Consider the following 18,609-nt stretch of genomic DNA (forward strand, 5'->3'; position numbering starts at 1 on the left):
CAGTTTTTTGCCGTTTTAAGCACATATTTTATACCTCTATTCATCAAAGTTGTCATTTATCTCCACGGGATGCTTCTACTAGTACCTTCACATATATGACTTAAAGGTAGCACTGAAAGCCCAAGAACAAAGTGCTTCCACGTCGAATAATCTTTCAGCATTTACGAACAAAACAGCATGTGTAGCTGTGCATGCTGTTCAATATGTAAGCATGCACTATTTTCTGAAATATACGTATGCTCCATTTACTGACAGTGACCTGCTTATGCCCAATAACTTAGTGTATTTTTCACCATGTGCTTGCATTGAATATTCTACAGGCATTGTAAGTTAAGCTACCAGAATAACAATCAGCTAGTCTAAGGTTACCTAATTGAACAAAATCATTGTAAAATTTGTGACGAAATGTCAGAAGTATTTATTTCATTCAAGAGAAATGGTTACATAATAATGTTTGCACATTTTAAAAGTAAAAAGGAAGATGAGTAAAACCATACCAATACAAAGACATAAGCACCGAATAATGGCACAGGCTTGCTCAATTAAATTTTAAGCAGAACAGTTTTTTTAAATAACCTCACTACGAACTATCACATGTTTTCATTTGAAAAGCACTGCATCTTATTATAAAGCACAAAAATAACCGGTCACATAAGTAAGAACAAGTCTGAGTGTGTCTTTAACACAAGGATAAAAAGTTGGGCAAGTTGGTACAGTAACCTGATCTTGGATTGTAGCGCGAAGTGACACGGACACAGACTAGAAGCAGACAGGATGAGCGCTAACTCTCAACTAATTTTTTATTGAAACAAAAATATATATATATATATATATATATATATATATATATATATATATATATATATATGTGTGTGTGTGTGTGTGTGTGTGTGTGTGTGTGTGTGTGACTGCAAAAAACCGCAGCACATGTAAATGAATATTGAATACATAGTAGTAACATGAAGACGACAAACAAAAGCTATCAGCCATCAACTGCGTGGCAAATCTGAGTGCAAGCTATTCTCTTATCAAGTATACTTGTAGGCATTGCGACCAATGTGCTCCCAAGATGTATGAGGCATTAGTCATTGCAGAGTTGTAAGGACATGACAATCCTAGGATGATTATGTTCTTGAAGCTTTTTTCCCCACTTTCCATCTTTTGAAACATGTATACTTTAGTCTTGAAAACAAAAATGCTACAACTGGCGTGTGATAAGTTTTGCATCTTATTTCCTAGCAGCTCACTGAAAAGAGCTACGATGACAAGTTTAAATGCTGTTACCTCATCAGACATTCAAATTTCTTAAACACAAACAAAACTAGATAGGCATTAGAGTGAGCATCACTTAAATACATTACACTGGTTTAAAGTTATTGCACCACTTTGGGCCAGGTAAAAACGTTAGAAACATCAAAAATGTTAAGATTCTACGGCTAACCATGAAAACTACATAAAAAAATCATTAAGCTGTCTTAAACGGGTACAGGAGCTTTACAACTGGCCATCTTGGTGATGGACACGCAGATAGATGAGCAGCCATTCCACTGAGACGAGAATGTTGAGGGCTTCGCATGGAAGTCAGTGAGACACTGCAGAGTAGTTCTTGGTCCACATGAAGGAGGTTGCTTGCATACACATCTGGGCCACCATACTGAATGCAGTGTTACCGGAACCTATTCCCCCTGCATTGTGGTAAAAAAGCATGGTTAAGTTTATACGATATTTAATATGCAAAAAAAAAGAGGTGAGGCATGCAGACAGGAGACGGACAGGAGTAGAGAAGTGAACACAAACGCGAAAAACATGAAAATTTTCATTAAATTGTTTTATTAGATAAAATTTTTATACTCTGTGTCATTCATTATGAGGGTTCATAACCGCAACACATTTATTATATAAGCAGGTAGAATTATCAGCTTGGTCAGTTTGTGCAAGCTCGTTTGAGGCAAGAAATCGAGTTTCACAAACACAACCTCAACATTCTTGATTGAAAAAGGAACACCTTAGATGGCATGCAGTCCTGTGAGTGGGAATTGCACAGTTCAAGAAAAACAAATTAGAACTCACAGACCGATCCTGAAAAAGGAATAAGCACCTGCTACTGCAAAAAGCGAATTAATTGGTAGGTTTTAGTAGCACAAGGGCATCTTTGGCCAATGAGCGCCAAGTCTATATTGCAAAAGATAAAGTTAGTGCATCTTTACAAAGCAAATATATAAAGATGACTAATGCCTCTCTGCACTAGTTGCTTTGCTCTAGCGTGAAGTCATTTTAATGCATGCACACGTACGTACACATGCTACACCCAAGTGTAACAGCTGCAGAATTAAAATTGGGCAGCAACAAAGTCGCAACCTTTAACCATTGATCACAAGCTGTACTAGTGACTCGAGGTAGTACCAATATCGCCAATGACTAGTTGCACTCTTTCTGCCCGACGTTATGCTGCTCTTGTTGTCAAAGATGAGTTACAGTCGGCATTGAGGGAAAGCTGCCCTCAAGAGCAGCTTAGTTTTGTGTTATTTCTAACCAGAGACCAATGAAGTAATATATTTTTAGAAAGAAAATGACACCGAAAATTGAGTACGTAAAACATTTGGTACATTTTCCGGAATTAACTTGGGGGTTAGCAGCTAAAGCGGCAATCCAGACACTAGAACATGTTTTGACATGTTTGCTACCAGTGAATGCTGGAAAATATGTTGGCATTCTGTAGTTTTGTCCAACAATGCAAAAGGGATTCTTAATAACTGAGGAAATAAATGATAAAGTATCATGAAGTATATTTCGTGAATGTAATGCAGAATCACTCAACTTCTGTTGCTATATAATCTCCACTTGATTAACCTGCACTTTCTGAACTAGTTCAGGAGGTACTGCATTTCACTACTCATTCCACCAGTTCAACGTGGTAGCAACTGCACGTTGTGATTTGTTTTACTTAGTGCAGGCTATGTACATGGCGAGTTCACAGCATTCCCTGCACTCGGCCGAAAGGTAGTGCATGTTTACGCAGCAGGTGTGGTGCCGCTTCTGCACGAGCGAGGCGCAGAAATCAGAGTTTCATACAATAATTACTAGAGGGAACTCTGACGTTAGTGTCCACAGGAGATCAAACAAGAACGGCTGTACCAGCATGGAAATTATGGGAAGTACATGGATTTGCCTAAACTTCGTCTGTTTGGCTTCAAACGGCTTTGTGACTTTGTATTCTAGTCATTTTCAACAATATACTGTGTAATAAATCAATAAACATTAAAATCGTCCGACGACAGGATTCAAACACAGGAACTCTAGAACAGAAGTCTGATATTGAAACCATTAAGCGACGGAGGCATGTAACGACAAGCGAGTGCAACGCCCTGATGAATTTATCGCGGGCATACTAGTGCCTTGAGGCGCTTGGTGCCCTTCGATTTGGCTACCTGGACAAGCTCAATCGTTGCAATTAATAGCAATTATGCGTGTTGGCGCCGTCTTCTGCACTTCGAAGGGTATAGACTGCGCTGAAATTTACGACAATAAGATTTATATAGCGTATAATATACGAAGCCAAAAGAACGTCTGAATTCACAAGCACGAATATCAGACAAATCCATGTGCTTCCCATCATTCCCATGGTGGTACGACTGCAGCGCCAGAGTTCCCTCTAGTAATTACTGTAAGAAACTCTATGGCAGAAATAACCGAAGTGCCTCGCATTTTGTTCTGGAGTAATAAACTAAGTTTTGCTGGTCCCATAAATCTTACTGGTCATTAATTCCAAGTTTTAGTGCAGTCACATGTCTAGTAGGCAATTGTATTTTGCATAAACATTGCAAAGCCAACTGTGATGAACGTTCACTCTGGTAAATTGTTTATGATCGAGTAGCATAGACTACTGAAGCAATCTCTGGAAGGCAAGTGAAGTAATTTTCTTATTAGCAGCCTTTAAACAGCATTCGAGCATATGACACATGCACGTCAGATATGCAGATAATATTTCCTTGACTAAGCAAGAAGCAATGCTTCATGTTCCACGAGGCTACTTCTATCAAAGCAGTATTGGTGCTCTCTAAAAACAATGCCAATGCAGATGATCCAAATATTTTTCAGGGGCAACAGCTATGCCTGAAATCATGCTAGATTAGTTTTTTTAAACACATGCTCAGACCATGTTAGAAGTGCTTCTTAAAATCCTCCTATTTATTAGACTAGTCATATATCTGTACACAAAGGCTACTAATTAGGTCCCATGCTATATCATCTTAACAAAAACTTCACTTAGTAATACACATGCTGTGATAAGATTTGAGACCACATTGAGATGCTGAACAAGGTGAATTCATTATTTTTAAAATGACGCTCCTGCTCTTCCAAACGAGAAGAACGGATACTGAGGGTCAAAATTTTTCTGAATCACAGCTGGAAGATGCCAGGGAAGGCACGTGGAAACTTATTTGTAATTTTCTATTTAAATGTAGAAATGATAAAAGGAAATGAAAATGGTAAAAAAACAGGCATGGGGGGAGAACGAACCTACAGCCTTTGCATTAGGCATGCGATGCACTAACCACTGTGCCACCGAGGCAGCATTCAACCGTCCACAATGGCCCCTCAGATTGTCGACGCTCGAACACGGCCGTAGTACCACAGTGGTTAGTATATCACATGCGTAATGTGAAGGTTATGGGTCCGTTCCCCACCAAGAGGTGGATATCTTTTAATCCACTTTCACTTACCTAGAATTCATCATTTCTATACTTCATATAAAAAACTTAAAACATGTTCCTCTATGCTTTCCTTGGCCTCATTATCTGCTGGCTTCTTCCAGTTCTGTTACTTCCAACACTTATACATATTCTAATTTGGTAAGTAAACAGTTCTGTATGATGCTGGAATGCAATATGAAACATTATTGCAGGGCCGTGTTATGTAGAATGCCTTACATTGCCCAGGCAAGGTGTATTTATGTCAATCTGAAAAAAAAAAACAATTCCCACTCTAGGCAGAAATGCTGTGTACTGCTGTGTGCAACAGGGTTTAACGAAAACAACTTGTTCAGAAATAAAGCCACCAAACAACGAGGAAATATGTAAACTAGATGAAAATTTGTGCAGTTGCATGTTAAAAATTTAGCACAGCAACAGATGTATACATAATGAAGGAAGCGCGAGGATGGTTTATTTTGGACAGACGGGGCAATATACTTGACAGATGCATATGAGCTTACATGTGGAGAAATATTGTTTATGTAGCAGCTAAACTACGAACACGCCTAGAACACACTGATGCAAGGTGTCGAGCATGTAAATCTTATCATGCCCTTAAGTGAAAGAAACATGGCTGTTTCTCATGATTTGCTACATATGGCTGGCTCACACAACTTAGCCACTTCTATATATGCCTTGTAATTACCAGGTGGTCTGTATGACATGTGCAAGCTTTAAATATGTACAAGTGCCACGTAGCTGGACAGCACCAAGGCAATGTCGTTTGCCATCGTTTTGAGGAAGTGAAACCAATTCTTACATTTCTTCTAATTAGTTAATTAGTTAGCAACGATTACTTAACTGCTCAAATATTATATTCAAAGCCAAAGTGTCAGTGCGAAAATTGTAGAGCATCCTGAAAAATTCCCAATCCAGCTTTCTACTGCTCAATAGGTGCAACAAATTTTTCTTTCAAGCTAGAAAGAAGCCAGTGAACACATGCAAGAAGTGCCGTGCAACTAACTGCTCGTGCACCTGAACACCATTTGGCTCCTCCTTTCATGCTTGAAAAAAACTTTTTGAAAAGAATATTTTAGAAATTGATTAATTATTATTGACTATGTTTTAGGCAAAATGCATGAAATAGTCTGACTGCCACCGCCATTTTCGGCGACATGAATTGACTCCATTTTCATGTCCAAATCCAGCTATACATGGTGCGTGTTTTGAGCTGGTTCTGTAATTTAGGCTGGTTTTGACTAATTGAAGCTTCGCACTTTAATAATGGAGTCAGGTTAAAAAGAAATTGGTACATAAACAGCCACTGACAGTACTACATACTCCTTTAACTTAGTGCAAAGTGCTTGTGAGCCAAGAAGTTGGTAGTTCTAAGCAGTATTTCTCATTTTGACCTGGTGTAATAGCCCACTTACTATGATGCCATGCTGCTCAGTCATGCTGGTCCCAGCTTCAATCTAGGCCATGGCAGCTGCCCTCCAATGAGGGTAAAATGCAATACCGCTTATGCACTTAGATTCAGGTGTACATTAAAGAAGCCAGGTTACCAAAACTTTAGGTTTTGGGATGTAAAAGCCCATAATTTAATTTTAAAGCAGGGGCATCATTTTGAGCTTTTACTGCACTGCCATGGCACCAAGAAGCTCCAAGTAAATAAAAACAATTTCTTAGACAATGTACATATCTTGCAAACATTTACAAACACTTCTCTGCATGCACCTCCGTTGCTGTTATATTTAGATCCGTATGCCAAGGCGGGCTATGATGTTAGAACATGTTTCAAATTTTTTTTACCGCTTTAAGGTTGTTGGTTATTTTGCATCTCACTGTGTGTCGAACGCACATTTCAGTGCATCAATTTCTTCAGAAAGTGCACTCCTCTTTATTTGTGCATGCAAAAAGGGTTCAGAACTGCTTTCTGAAGGTCTGTATAACAAGCAAAAAACTATTCTATGTAGGCTGCACAAAGAGAAAGGATTGGTTTGTAAATATGTTATTTAGTTCTTAAAAAAAGAGGCAGCTGTCAGTATTCTGTTCCAAAGTAAAAATTGCCCCTACCTGGCTCTGCTTCATTTTCCAATGTTGATGGTCCATTCGGGGGCACTCAACTGATAGGCTGCACTTTGGCGATGTCGGGTGTGCTGTCGCCAGGCCCAAGGTCGATCGACATCCTCACCAAAAGTCGAGTCCAAACGCTATAAAAGAAATATCTCATCATTTTGCTATAAGTTTTGTCATCTTGCGTGTTTCACACACGGCCGTCAGTGAAATATTTCGTCACTTGGATACTGAAAGAAATTCAAGCATTTTCTGGCAGCCAAGCTGATGATGATGATGTGTGGTGTTTTATGGCGCAAGGGCCAGGTTTGGCCAAAGAGCGCCATGACAAGTGGTAATGTTGACGATGTATTATGGAAGATGTGACTTGGCTGTAAACTGGCCTAAAAATTGTCGATGTGAAGTGCGTAAAATCTACGTGCTATAACATTATGGCGATGACTAATGACAAATACTATTAACATTAAAATCCATCGTGGAAGAATGATGCAAAATAGAAAATATATAGAATGGTAAAATTACTTGGAGCACTGCTGCCTCGCGGGAGCCCTTGAAACACAAGGGCCTAGAGGCATGTGCTATACGAAAGAGTTATCACAGCGGCATCCTCTGAAGAGAAGGTGGCAGCCAAGCTGAATACACAGTAAATGGAGAACATTAAAGAGCAGATGCAGTTGTCACTTTAGATTGATCAAGTACAGCAGAAATGGAAAATGAATCAGTGATACTGTGTCTGTTGGCTTTGAATGCAAGAAACGTAAAAACAGGGCCTTGCAGCCACGCCACTTTGAATTTCCCGCGTTTGCTACACCTCACAAGTTTGGCATCGTCCGGTACTCGGGGATAGTAACCGCTTAAAATCAAGATGAACGAGCGTCAGCATAAATGAACAGGATACTTAACAGGGCAATATAGGCGCATAAAACAACTCACGTAGCGAAGCTACTGTCAATTACCCGATGACGCATCTGGGGGCGGTGCTGTTTGGGCGAACAATTCAAAAAGGAATGCGAGTTTCACTTGTTTCACGCCTACTAAGCTAACACAGAATTTGAGTTTCTTACTAAACTATACTGGATATTTACGCTCCGAATAAAACGCTGGAAATTTTGTTACCTGACATTGCATACGTATGAGTGAGGAAATTGCTTTTATTGTGTTCTACCCAGACGGCACGCAGCAGCTACCACTCTCATGCAACAAAAGCATGAAAGTGGTACTCGTGACACCGAAAACAAACATATACAGCGCCAACGTTACGCCCCTTAGGGTTGGAACTAAGCACGATCAAGCCATTTAGTTTTCTAGCTTTCATAACGCCATAAACACGACCAAACATCGAGCGAAAAGGCTCTGCTCTCGAAAATTATTACCGCTTCCATTTATACACCTATCGCTGCCACAAGCAAACGCCAATGGGCAAGCTATCCACAAGCCGCAGATTAGACTGACAGCAACATATTACGGTAACGTAAAACAATTTCCACGCTGACTTAGCAGCCGCGGTGTGCTCTAAGTGCCAAAGTTCTCGTTTGCCGCTCGAAATTCACACCATGACCACGGGCACTGCATCTTTCACATGAAATATTGCACGCTTTGCTCCGGAGCTCAATAGGAGGGCGAAACGCATTTGCACGTACCTGAAATCCGCATGCCGGAAACCCGTCGACGCTTCCGAGAACGGGGCGCACGGCCATACACCCGTACGGCGGCTTCACTTGGACGTGAGGCACTTCTATCAAACATTTCACATGCGACATGTTTCACACCGATTGCGCGAGCACCAGAAAATGACGCAGGCCGCATTGCGACGCCGAGCAGACGTGCAACCACCGATGAGCTGTGCGCGCGGATTGCAGAGAACAAAACCATACAAAACGTTAGGCGCGAGAAGATGGCGGCTCTCGTTGCGGAGACGACGCGGACGAAGCAATGACGCGCGAATGAATGTTGCCAACAGTTGGTTCCGCGTTATGCCGGCGGTGGTGGCTTTAGTGGCGTGTGTTGCGGCTGCCTAATTTTTTATTTCTTTTCCCCAAACAGTATAGCTAAGATCAGTTCTTTGTTTGAATTTTTCGTTGTGTCGTTTGGCATTATCTTTGTGTTTTTATGCTATTAAGCGGCCAATTATGGCCTCTCAGGTTCGCGCGCGCCAGCTTCGCGCGCAAATCTCAGGGGCCATAAGACAACTCGTTAGAAAATTCCGTTATTGTCGTTGTTAACGCTTCATCATCCTTTCTTCATCTGAGATAGAAAGGTAGTGTCCCTTCTCCTGGGGTTGGGAGGGGGCGATCAAGACGGCATCGCTCAACGGGGGGTGGGGGAGTAGGTTGGTGTTGGTTCTTATCGCGAAATTCGCGAACCCTGCGATTTTTTTTTTATAACGTAAGCATTTCTATACTTCCCCAACAAGAAAAACCATCCGTCCGTCAGTCCGTACCGCACGATATCGTTCAATATAGAACCCGCAGCAGCGAGTGAATTCACCTTCGTGCTAGCTCTCGCTTCAAGGCTTCAACGCGACCGAAGCGGCGAGAACACTGCGCTCACGAAGCTTTCAGCTTATGCCGCACTATGCGCTTTTCGCAGATCACTTTCAAGATAGGTGTGCGCGCGTCTGTTTTCAAAGCGAAGTAAACGGTGAGAACACAGCGCGTGAAGTTTTCAGCAGTGGGCACACTCTGTCCACAATGCAGTTCGCTTTCAAGATACGGTTCGCGCGGCCGTGCCACAAGCAGCCGCCGCCGGAGAACGGTTGATAATGGTTCGTCGCGGATGAGGAGGGCTAAAGAGCGATAACGGCTCAAAACGAACGGAACGTCAGCAGCGCGCCTGGCCCCGCCACCTGCAGTACTTTGCTTGCGCTGCCGACCAGAGCAGCCCGTGTCGCCGCAGCGCTGGCGCTTATACTTGTCGGATCAAGTCTCATAACATTGATAACGACATGGACTGCGTGTAGATGAGGAAGAGTCACAATGCTTACGCACACTTATACAAATCCGAGAGGAGTTCATGGGTGATTTTTTACCGGAAATGTACAGTCAGCGGTGGGACCCAGAGTTGACAATGCCTGTAAGAGGGTTGCCAAGCTTTTTTTCTTTTGTGAGAGTCTTGCCCAGCTCCCAAAGATCTGCCCAAGCTAAGACTTTCTGAGGGCTGTATGTGTTTTTTTTATTGTCGCATGCCCTCGAACCGCCACGAATCCTACAGTGTAATGGCATTAATGCAGTATTCACGTCCAAAGGGAAATGCAGCCGTTAATTGGGCTGCCTAAGGTTTGCGGCCCGGCGGCAGCTGCCCTCCCGTCCCCCGTTTCCGTTGACAAGTTAGGGGTAGGGGTCTAGAGCAATCTTACACCCCCCTCCCCACAGTGGCGTAACCAGAAACTTTTTTCGTGTGGGGGGGGGGGGTCCCAATTGACCGTGGAGGGGGAAGGAGCGGGGCCATTGCCACAGCAGCAAAAATTTTACTTTTAGTGAGCGTTACCAGTGCCCGGTGTGCCCCACTTGGCTACGCCGCTACTAGCGCCCCCCCCCCCCGCAATCGGCGGAAATCGAGCTATCAGAACGTGCATGACACGCATGCATGACATAACATGAAAGACATGCCGCGAAGCTAGCATGGATGTCGTCACATCATCATCATCATCAGCTTTGCGTTGCGACACCACGGACCCGAGCACACGAGGGTCGGACCCTCCCGCGTGTAGCCGTGCGCGGCTTAGCCGTGTCCGGGGAAAAGAGGATCCTGGGGGTTGAGCCGATGCCGGGTGTTCGGACCTATAAGGCCCCCCCGGCGGAGGCAACACACCCCTTTGGCCTCGGCTTCACCAGACGGCACCCCCGGACTGACCCACCCGGGGGAAATCGGTAGTTGCCTTTTCCTGTCTCTCTCTCCCTCCAGCCTTCGTCTTTCTCTCACTTTCCACCTTTCCTGTCTTCTCCTAGCTTCCGTTTACTTCCAATTTTTCCAGGCAGCAAGGGTTAACCTTGTGTGAATAACCAACCTAGGTTATCTCATATTTGGTTATAGTGATAACGTACAGCTGGCGTTTGCAGGACCTGTTTTTACAGTCCCTGTAACGTCCCCTTGTAGGGCTCCACGGTGGGTGGTTGGCGTTATCGCCGAAAATTACATTATTCTATGGCTAGTTCCTTCCCTCCCCTCCTTGATCACCCTCACAAAAGAGGGCGCACCGAAGATGTGTTCAAGTTCTTTGGTCGTGAAAGACCCAACTTCCCACGGTATCATGTCATCCACTCTGAAAAATCCGATAAGCAAGTACGAAATATCTCCCCTTTTCTAGTTTCCAAGTCCTTAACTGATGTCCTTGGTCCAGGCTACAAGGTATCAAGGCTGGCAAGTGGCCATCTCCTGTTAGAACTATATGACCAGAAACAATACGAAAAGTTGCCCAGTCTAGTGTCATTTGGGGATGTTCCATTGACAGTAACTCCTCACCGCACTCTGAACACCACCCGCGGCGTTGTGTCTGATGACGGTTTGCTCCAGCTGACAGAAGCTGAGCTCTTGGAGGGCTTCAGTGAGCAGAACGTTGTCAATGTCAGAAGAATTAAGATCAGAAGGGATGGTAAAGAAATTCAAACGAAGCACCTAATACTCACATTCGGTTCAAGTATTCTGCCCGAGTCTGTAGAGGCCGGGTACATCAAGCTCCGTTTCAGACCATATGTACCGAACCCCCTAAGGTGTTTCGAATGCCAGCGTTTCGGCCACAGCTCGCAGAGCTGCCGAGGCCGCCAAACATGTGCGAAATGTAGTGCCCTTGAACACGCCACTGAAGCATGTAATAACTCTCTCCACTGTGTAAACTGTGAAGGGGATCACGCCGCGTACTCGCGGTCGTGCCCCTCATGGAAAAAGGAAAAAGAAATTGTAACTATAAAAGTAAAAGACAATATTTCGTTCAAAGAGGCACGAAGGCGGGTATCATACCTGCCCAAGAAAACCTTTGCCGATGTGGCGCGTCAGGGGGCAGCGTCACAACGGCCTCCGGCGGCTGTCCGACCCTCAAGCAGTGAGTTGGCAGTTACGCCATCCGCCCCCGCGGCGGTTGCAGCTAGCGCTGCTCCGTCAACCGAGGAGAAGGGATCATCGACCCCGAAGGTGGGTGCAGCCGAGGCTGCCTCAACCTCCCAGGTCCCTTCCAGCGCTGGCAACGGCCGGCGCAGCCAAATCCCCCAGGGAACCTCATCGACCTCCGGGCTGGTGGGCGCAGGGGTCTTGCCCTCCAAGGCGAGACTCTCCCTGGTGACTTCTCGCTCGCAAGAGCAGGTGTCCGGCGCCTCACAAGAGGCAATGGACACTACACCTATCCTCCAGGGGCGCCAAGCGCCTAAGGAGCGGCGAGGTTCACTCGAACGCTCCAGAAAGGGCAAAACTCCCGTTACAGGGCCTCGAAAGGGCTCTGTAATTTAATCACAGTAATTTCCATAAACACTACTTCTGTCTCTGTACACACAGCACATATTATCACCCAATATGGATACACAAATAATTCAATGGAACGTCAGAGGTCTTCTCAGAAACCTTGATGACGTGCAAGAGCTCATTCAAAAACACAATCCAAAAGTGCTGTGTCTACAGGAAACACACTTAAAACCAAAACACACTAATTTTCTTCGACAGCACATTACTTTCCGCAAAGATCGCGATGATGCTATGGCATCATCTGGCGGTGTTGCCATTGTAATTCAAAAAAGCATAGCGTGTCAATGTTTACAGCTACGAACGGCCCTCGAAGCAGTAGCGGTTCGAGTTGTCCTGCTGAACAAACTCATCACTATTTGTTCGATTTACCCCCGCATTACCAACTAAACAAACATGAATTTCAGTCCTTGATAGATCAATTGCCAGAACCTTATCTTGTTCTTGGCGATTTCAATGCACACAGCAGCTTGTGGGGAGACTCTCGTATTGATGCGCGAGGTCGTCTCGTTGAGCAGTTCCTTTTTTATTCTGGAGCGTGCCTTCTTAATAAGAAAGAACCCACATATTACTCTCTTGCAAACAGAACCTTTTCGTCAATAGATCTTAGTATAGTTTCCGCGTCTATACTGCCCGAACTCGAATGGGAAGTTACAAATAATCCCTACGGAAGCGACCACTTCCCCATACTATTAAGAACACTTAAAGAAAATGAATATCTACCACAGGCTCCTAGGTGGAAGATTGACACAGCAGACTGGGAGGAATTCCGAAATTTAACTAGTATATCATGGGATGACATGTGTTCTTTAAAAATCGATGCTGCTGTGGAATACTTCACAGCCTTTATAATGGATCCCGCATGTAAATGCATACGTGAAGTAAGTGGCTCGGCATGCAAACGGCATGTCCCGTGGTAGAACGATGAATGTAGAGTCGCACGTAGGAATCAAAACAAGGCGTGGGGGTTGCTACGTGCTTCGCCCACTGCAGAGAATCTTGTTAACTTCAAGAAAGTTAAGTCTCAAGGCAGGAGAACCCGCCGACAGGCCAGAAGAGAGAGTTGGCAAAAGTTTTTTATCGAACATCAACTCGTTTACAGATGAGGCGAAAGTCTGGAACCGCGTAAATAGAATTAGAGGCAGACAAACATATTCACTCCCTCTCGTAAACACACAGGGTGATACGCTGCAACATCAGGCAGACTCACTTGGCGAACACTTTGAGAGTGTGTCAAGTTCAAAACATTATTCGAAATCCTTCCTAAAGTATAAACAAATAGAAGAATGTAAGCCACTCAAAGGAAAATGTCTACAAAATGAATCGTACAACTGCCCTTTCAGTATTGCCGAGTTCAGAGCTGCCTTGAGCTCATGCAAGAGCTCTGCACCTGGATCAGACAGACTCATGTATGAAATGATCAAAAACCTACCCAGTGATACCCAAGTTACACTACTCACACTTTTCAACACCATTTGGGCTGCAGGATACCTCCCAACTGCATGGAAAGAAGCCATTGTGGTTCCTGTTTTAAAACAAGGCAAAGATCCTTCCTTAGTGGCAAGTTACCGCCCGATCGCCCTCACGAGTTGCCTTTGTAAGGTATTTGAAAAAATGATTAATCGGCGACTCATCCATTTCCTTGAAATGAGCAAAATGCTTGATCCGTTTCAGTGCGGCTTCCGAGAAGGGCGGTCCACAACCGATCATCTCGTACGTGTTGAAGGAAATATCCGGGACGCATTTATACATAAACAGTTCTTCCTATCGATATTTCTCGATATGGAAAAGGCGTATGACACGACGTGGCGTTACGGAATCTTAAGAGACCTGTCAGAAATGGGCATCCACGGTAATATGCTTAATATAATAAAAAGCTATTTGTCAAATCGTACCTTCCGGGTAAAAGTCGGCAATGCACTCTCACGGCCTTTTACGCAAGAAACGGGTGTACCCCAAGGAGGCGTTCTCAGCTGCACACTCTTTATCGTGAAGATGAACACGCTTCGTGCTTCATTACCACCCGCCATCTTTTACTCTGTCTACGTCGATGACATTCAAATAGCTTTCAAGTCCTGTAACCTCGCCGTCTGCGAGAGACAGGTACAGCATGGTTTGAACAAGGTGTCAGGGTGGGCAGAGAAAAATGGATTCAAAATCAATCCTCACAAGAGTTCTTGTGTTTTGTTTACAAGGAAGAGAGGCCTGGTTCCAGATCCCTGCTTAGAAGTGTGTGGACAACAGATACCTGTAAACAAAGAACACAAATTTCTAGGTGTCATACTTGACTACAGACTCACTTTCGTCCCCCACATTAAACATCTTAAAGAAAAGTGTCTAAAAACAATGAACATAATCAAACTTTTATCCCACACTACGTGGGGTAGTGACAGGAAGTGTTTATTGAAACTCTATAAAAGCCTCATTCGATCACGATTAGACTATGGTGCTGTGATTTATCACTCTGCCGCCCCGAGCGCACTAAAAATGCTAGACCCTGTCCACCATCTAGGAATCCGACTGGCCACAGGCGCTTTCAGAACAAGTCCCATACAAAGTTTATATGCAGAATCAAATGAGTGGTCACTTCATCTTCAGAGAACATACATGAGCCAAACATATTTTCTGAAAGTCCACTCAAATCCTCAACATCCCTGTTTTAATACCATTAATGACATGACATATGCTACACTCTTTCGCAATCGTCCTTCCGTAAGACAGCCTTTCTCGCTGCGTGTGAGGGAGCTTAGTGAAGAAATGCACGTTCCACTCCTCGAGCTTCCCCTAATGCATCCAGCCAAGCTACTGCCTCCGTGGGAGTGGCAGCTCATACAATGTGATATATCTTTCATGCAAGTTACAAAACACGCTCCAGAGATTGAAATCCTAATGCATTTCCGGGAACTCCAGCACAAATACTCCTGCACGGAGTTCTACACAGACGCATCGAAGTCACACGACGGGGTGTCCTATGCAGCCGTCGGTCTATCCTTCTCGGAATCCGACGTACTGCATCCGGAAACTAGTATCTTTACGGCTGAGGCCTACGCACTGCTGTCGGCCGTAAAGCATATAAATAAATCACAACTCCAGAAATCAGTTATATATACGGACTCCCTCAGTGTTGTGAAGGCCTTGATGTCATTTTCTAAGCACAAAAACCCAGTCATCAACGAACTCTATTCCGTCCTATGTAAAACGTATATATGTGACCAGCATGTCATCATATGCTGGGTGCCCGGTCATAGGGCCATTGAAGGCAATGTTCTGGCGGACCAGATGGCCACATCAGTTGCATCGTATTCTGTAAATCCTACCGCAGCAGTCCCTGTCACAGATCTGAGGCCCTACTTGCGCAGAAAACTGCGGAACTACTGGCAACGCTCGTGGGAGATGGAAACAAACAATAAACTGCATGTAATCAAGCCACAATTAGGTTTCTGGCCTCCCGTAACAAAATCCCGCCGGACAGATGTCCTATTCTGCCGTCTAAGAATAGGACACACTTTCGGCACACATAACTTTTTACTCACGGGAAACGAGCCTCCAACCTGTGGTAGATGCGGGGAGAGGCTGACCGTCCTCCACGTCTTACTGGAGTGTCGGAAAGCCGAATCTGAACGAAAGAAACATTTTCCCGTAGCATACCGCCAGCACATCCCCCTTCATCCAGTAATGTTACTAGGCCCAGAACCTTTATTTGACACCAACGCAGTACTAAGGTTTCTGAAAGATGTTGTCTTGCATGTTTTTAGCCCCACATGTTCGTAGCGGGTCCTCTCTCCAGAGGATGCCGCTGCGATAATTATTCTGAATAGCACATGCCTCTAGGCCCATGGTTCAAGGGCTCTGGCGAGGCAGTAGTGCTGTAAGCAATTTAAAGTCTCGCATATTTTAAACATTGCATCATTCTTTTACGATGGATTTTAAAGTTCATAGTATTCGTCATCAGTCATCGCCATAATTTTATAGCACGTAGATATTACGCACTTTACAGCGACTATTTTAGGCCACTTTACAGCCAAGTCACATCTTCCATAATACATCCTTAACACTACCACCAGTCATGGCGCTCTTTGGCCAAACCTGGCCCTTGCGCCACAAAACAACACACATCATCATCATCATCATCAGCTTATTTTGACGTCCATCGCAGGACGAAAGCTTCTCCAGCGATCTCCAATACTCCTGTCTTGTGCTAACTTGTTCCACGTGTTTTCAAGTTTCCCGATTCCATCACGTCCACATTATTCTCTGCCGTCCTCGACTGTGCTTTCCTTCCCTTAGCACCCATTTTGCAACTCCAATAGACCAGCAGTTCTCTCCCTTACGCATTGCAATGTCTGCCCAGCACGACTTCTTCCTCATAATGTCAACCAGTATATCAGCTATTCCCGTTCGCTCTCTAATCCACATCGCTGTCTTCCAGTCTATTATCATCATGCCTAATAATTTTCATTCCATCGTTCGTTGCGCGGTCCTCAGCGTCTTCCCAAGCTTCTTTGGTAACTTCCTAGTTTCGGCCCCATACGTTAGTAACGGTAGAAAGCAATGGTTAGCAGTAAGCTCCCTGGTCATGATTTAGTAATGCCTGCCGTAAGCTCTCCAGCTAATGTTTTATTTTTGTTAATTTCCTTGATCAGAGGCCCCTGCGAGTAATTAAGCTCAATAAACGTATTTCTGCGCAGGTTCTAGAGGCTGACTGCCGACCATGACATTCGTTCTCTCGCCACGCTGCGGAACATTACTTTTCTCTTCTGCATACTAACTCTCAGTCAGACTTACACTTTCTTCGACATGTTCCTCAAACGTTTGTTGCAAATAGTCTGCAGTGTTGCTGAGTATGCCAATGTCATCTACGAACCGTAAGTTGGTGAGCTATTTACCGTTAGCCCTCACTCCTAACCATTTCCAGTCTAACTGGTTGCACACCTTTAAGTATTCAGTGATAGCATTGTAAATATTTTGCTATTGATCATATGAAGCCTTTTGCATATATCTGGCTATGCAAAGTCTGCGCGTTAGTGTCATCCGTTCAATATCAACATTCGTGGGAAACTTCATTTTTGACCACTGTTCGGAGCCAGTGCGCTGCTGCCTAGGTGCCCCGATCTAATCATTCCAGCTACCTGATTCAAGCGCAGGTAGCGCGCGTTTCATGTACAGCCAATATCAACGCCTTAACTGGCAATGTTCATTCATCATATACTGTAAGCTTGTTCACTTACTCCCTTATAATTAGGGTGTAAATTAAAAAGACTGGGGTGTTCCAAGGGTGTTTTCTTGTTGAACACCCTTTTTCGTTAAAAAAGGGTGTTTCAAGGGTGTTTACAAGGGTGAAAAGATGAATACACCCGCATTACACCCATAAGGGTGTGAAAATTTTTAGAGTGTACACACTCATGGAGACGAAACGGGGACATGGTTCGTTTACGCCGCGGAATACGCAGGGCGCTCGGGATTCACAGTTGCAGTCGTCGATTCGAGTGGGAACACGCGCATAACGGCAACTGTAGCGTACGAGCGCGCAGAATAAGCAGAGGAAGCGGTACTGGCGCTCGCCCTTAGGGATCCGACGTGCACCACGGTTCTCTGCGACTCGCGACAAGCGGTCAGAAACTTCGCCAAAGGATCGATCTCACGGAGAGCGGCCCGAGTCCTGAGCAATCGACAAGTCCAGCGGGAGGTATATTTTCAAACCAGAATCCAGTGGTTCCCGGCGCACATGGGAGAAGTATCGGATACAGCTCGCAACTGAAACGAGACGGCACACGCCAAGGCGCGCGAGGATCGCCGACAGCGCCGGCGACCGTCGTCCATGGGACAGCTTCAAAGACGGCTTGACCAGCTATAACAAAATTATCAAGGCTCTCTGCCTGGCAGACGCTCACGTACCCTAACCCGGCACATACCCGACAAATATAGGCAATGTCTGCCACAGTGATATAGCCACTTTAACTCACATGCTCCGGGACTGTAACAAACCCCCCCCCCCCCCCCCCCCCCGGTGCTGACACCGGAACCCTTCCGCCGCGGTGGACCGCTGCCTTGCGCAGCCCCAGCCTCGGCGACCAACTCTAGGCCGTCCAGCAGGCCTACGAGGCGGCGGCGAGGCAACACCTCAACGTCCCCACGTGGGACACCTAAGGCCACGTCGGCGAAAGCTCTGAAGGACTACAAATAAAGTTCTTACCGCCCAAACTCAACCACCTACCAAGAAATAACTAAAGTAGATATTTAAAACGATGCTTTTTACTTTTAAATTGATTTATGGTGTCATTAGGGTCCCCTTAACACGAAACAACGAATGCACTTAGCTGCAGAATAGCATAACACCCATCACCGGTTCTCATTAAAGTAGGATTGTCAGTATAGCAGATGGCATGCACTG

General features: G+C 44.8%; 1 long non-coding RNA gene across 1 annotated transcript; it reads right to left on the bottom strand.

Annotated features, from left to right (window-relative positions):
• Positions 1-885: 885 nt before the first annotated feature.
• LOC139059411 (uncharacterized) lies at positions 886-8,514 on the bottom strand. Its single transcript, XR_011514144.1, has 3 exons — positions 8,411-8,514; positions 6,771-6,907; positions 886-1,685 (listed from the first exon to the last, which is right to left on the bottom strand). It is a non-coding gene; the product is annotated as an uncharacterized lncRNA (long non-coding RNA).
• Between the last annotated feature and the right edge of the window lie 10,095 nt (positions 8,515-18,609).

The sequence above is a fragment of the Dermacentor albipictus genome, chromosome 1 (assembly GCF_038994185.2).
Source record: "Dermacentor albipictus isolate Rhodes 1998 colony chromosome 1, USDA_Dalb.pri_finalv2, whole genome shotgun sequence".
NCBI classification, from domain to species: domain Eukaryota; kingdom Metazoa; phylum Arthropoda; class Arachnida; order Ixodida; family Ixodidae; genus Dermacentor; species Dermacentor albipictus.